Source organism: Nothobranchius furzeri, chromosome 14, assembly GCF_043380555.1.
Source record: "Nothobranchius furzeri strain GRZ-AD chromosome 14, NfurGRZ-RIMD1, whole genome shotgun sequence".
Taxonomy (NCBI): Eukaryota; Metazoa; Chordata; class Actinopteri; order Cyprinodontiformes; family Nothobranchiidae; genus Nothobranchius; species Nothobranchius furzeri.
In genome coordinates, this window is record NC_091754.1 from 54,993,463 (window position 1) to 54,997,670 (window position 4,208).

A 4,208-nucleotide genomic window follows, 5' to 3' on the forward strand; every position below is an offset into this window, starting at 1 on the left:
ATAAAGTACGTTAGGTTATCAACCCTTTGATGTAAAGTCATGAAAATGTTCTTGCTTTAGTAAATACGTAGATGTTCCAACCATTTCCTGAAAATTTCAGCCTCTTAATCCACCTCAATCCCTCACACAGTAACAGTAGTTCACTAGATTGCACTGTAGCATCACGCATGTTCTGTTTTTGACCTAAAGGTCATGATCTGCTGCATCTGCTCGAGCAGAGACATAAAGTCTCTGACAGCCTAATCTACATGAGATAGTGGCCAAGGTCTTTCATGCACTCTGCTCATCTGAACTGCTTCACCTTTGTTACAGCTCAAGACGAAGACCAAGAACTATTTTGATAAATACACAATCAACAAATTAGTTATTTAGCAATAATAATGTGAGCCCAATGTTCAATCAGTCTGTGAAATGACAATGTTATTACTTGATATCATTATCCTGTGATCAGTAGTATTTTACAAGTAATTATAATCTTGGACATTTGCGCTAGACACCAATGACACGTAACGCTAAAGTCACACGACACATTTCCTTTTGTCTGATCCAATCAGAACCTTCATTTCTGGCACGAGGCGTGGTTTCCTGTGGTGTTTGTATAAACCCTCTTTTGCATGTCAAATTCTGATTCACCAGTAAACCAAAATATGACAATTATAAAAACTATTCCTCGCCACCTTTTCTTTAGTTCAAGCGTTCCAGAAAAGTCTCGGACAGGCCATCCGGACTTCCTCTTCAGCCAAAGAACCTCGACAAGCTGGATAAAATCTATTGCAAGTTACACCTGACCGCAACGGTTCCTTCAGAATAAAAGCTGAACCTCACAACCCCTTCAGGGTCTCGGAGACGCCAGTGATAACCTGTCGTGACCTGGAAGCATTCCAAGACTAGTTTGGTCGGCACTGCTGCTTTTCTACCGGCTTCAGTTCCAAGGAGGGTCCAAGAGGACCTCAACATTCTGGATCTAATCGGAGGCTTCCCCTGGGTACGTAGACCGACAGATGGTGTTTCATGTGTGTTATAAATCTCCAACTAAAGTTTAGAGCGAAACATTCACTCCCACTCAGAACTAACTGCTTCTCCAGATCCACTGGTTCTGAGTAACATTCCACACACACCATCATTCATCACGTCTCACTCCACCTTAGTCCATCAGTACACAGAGTGTTTATGTTAGTCTTGTTTAAATTGTGTAGAAATAAATTTCTTAACTATTTGAAACCTGACTCTCTCTCTTTCCTCGGAGTTAATACGAAGTGTTGCTTAATCCCTGCAATAAAAAGATCTAATCTTCTGGTTAAAATATTCAAAGATCCATCAGATTGATATTTCATATTTCTATGGAATCTCACATTTTATGGTTCATAAGTAAGATGTAAACTACCCATCCTTTACAGCAGGCTAGTCATTTTTATAAATATCGGTGCAGGAACCACATCCTACGTGTTTTTGTAGAGCTTTATGATCCATAGATGCTTCTTCATGTTGGGGTAAGTAGTCCTTGTCTTGGGGATCAGCATTTTTCTAGGGGTGGCATTCAGATTTTTGTCACACACTTACCGTAAATCCTCTAATACAGGCCTGGGCCTGTATTTGACTCAAGCTCATCAAGCTCCAGGCCTTTATTGGAAGGAGGACCAGAATTAGAGGCAGGCCTCAATTTCTATTTGAGCAAAATGAACTAATGGTTCGCTGGAGTTTTTGACAATTAAAATTGCGCCCACATTTTCAAAGTTAAACACATTTCTTTTAACAACGGTAGTTTCTGCTTCAGCCCTCCCCCCCCTCCCCCTGCGCAGCGGCCGCAAACTCACTGATGCGCCTGCAGCCTCTCGGAGTTCCTGCTGCTCTAAACATTAAAATAATTATTTCATTTTCTGTTCCTCACTTCTAATTACCTTCAATGGTGTCTGTTTGTTGCAACCACCAGGTACAAAAACTAACTTGTTTTTATTTGACTATTTTTCTGTCCTGCCTGTTTATTATCTTCCTGCATCTCCTCTCAATCCTAAAGAAAAACTGCTACCTGGGTTCATATATATTCACCTTATGAGTTACCTTTGAACTGCAGTTCTAAAAGATCTACCGACCGCAAAAACAGCGGGGTGCTCGCCGGCCACATCAGTTAGTTGCGTCACCGAGGACAAAACAGGTGATGTGCCCCGATCCACAGCAGCGAAACGCATCAGGCACAAATAAAAGAATAAAAGACAGAAAACATAAAAGGAAATGAGCCGACATGAACAATCGCGTGTTAAATTAGTTTTTGAGGTGGCGACACCTGATTTGATAATGTTACTGTGGCCGTGCTCAGGACGCAGATGTCTGGAGCACGTCAACAATCAGAGCTTTGCATGTGCAAGCTGGTTAAGGTTAGGATGAGGGTGAGGGGAAGGTTAAATTGCAAGAGGGTAAACGTCACAATTTGGTTAAATGTCCGTTTTAGGGCGGGTGTCAGTACCGACGCTCTGGCACAGCGCGTTGCCTCTCGACACGCAGGAGCTTGTCACCTGCTGACAGCAGGCTGCTGTCTTTTCCGAGGACCGCATCTTGCCGGTCATTATCACGTGACGGCGACTAGTCGATGACAGGCATAAAAAGTCACTATAGAGCGGTGAAGTCGACTAGTGACTAGTTCATACAACCCCTACTGCTGCTCCCCAGAGTGTTCTGCAGCATAATCAGCACGTTCTCTTTGAACTTGAGATCAAATTTTCGCCTCATATTCATATCCGCACGGTTAAAGTTACCCTCGCGGTCTATCACTGGCAAATCAAAAGTGAGACCGATGACACAACCGCCCCCCGTACTTGCTTGTTACCACATTCCACCCGGCCACAATAAAAAAACGGCCATTATTCACCTCCGCCGACTCCGACACCGGCCAAAATATGATACCCGGCAGTTGATTAAATACAGGCCAATATTAGAGGATTTACGGTATGTATTCACCCATCTTGGCTTGCAACGAGGAAGGTTGTGTTTGAGTTTTACAACCAGGAGACAGCAGAGAGCATCTCTCAGCTAAAAAAAAGAAGCTAACTGTTAGCAATAGCACCAACACTGCAGAACTCCTCCAGGTTTGTCCTGTCTGTGGAGATAAAACATCAATGTTGCAAAGCAAATGGAGGCAGTGGAAGAGTCATGTTGTTGTCAGCCAATCAGAGGAGAGACGTCCAAACGTCATGAACATTATTGAGTAAAACTCCAAATCCTGAAACATGAGCGTGGGAGCTTTTCCCCCACAGAGATCAACTCACAAGGCATTCAAACACGAGTGAGTGAGAGCTTCAAAGATCAAGTTTACTCATATTTTTAATACCTTTGTAGTGGTTTCAAGGCAAAGGTCACGTTTATTTCATTTTTATTATCTTTTTTTTTAACAGTTCACACCGCCCCGAAGCGCTGCACAACAAAACACAAAGAATAAAAACAGTAAAGGACTACAAAATGTGGTAAAATAAAAACAAGAGACAGGATAATAGTAGCAACAAAAGACTGAAACCTATCTAAAATTAAAACTAGAGTCAACTCGCAGTAAAAACTAGATTTAAATTATGCTTTTCAATAAAGATTTCAAATGAGCAGTCCTTATATGTAAGGGGAGGCTGTTCCATGATTTCAGTCCGATGTCGGTACAGGATCTGCTCGGGTGCAAGATCGGCTAGGGGTCCTTCGACTTCAGATGACGTCAAAGTAGCTGATTGGCTGAACATGAACCTTAAGGAAGTTACGTTACGTTGTTATCACGTTACGTTGGTCCAGGCAAATGTTTCTGTTGGAAAGATGGACAACTTTTACAAAGAAATCCATCATTACCTCTTTGAAAATACACTTTTAGCATAGAGCTGCATGTATATTAGGGCTGAACGATTAATTTCATGTGCAATTAAATTGCGATGTGACAAAAGGAGATTTTCCAATCTCAAAGGCTGCAATTTGGCAGCGAGTGGTTAGCGCAACGCTAATATACATGGAAAAGCCCATAGGAATGCTAATGCTAATACCACCGATTACATTCTTACAAATTATGAATTAGAAACGTGCCAAATGATTACATTTGGAGTCTAATAGAAAGTAAAACTACCATCAATCAAATAAGTACAGACAGGTATTTTAGTAAAGCCAGAAAACTTTTAACTCCAGAGTTTTGGCTAGCAGCTATGAGCGTAACTGAACTGGACAAGACGTCAAAAACTCTAAACACA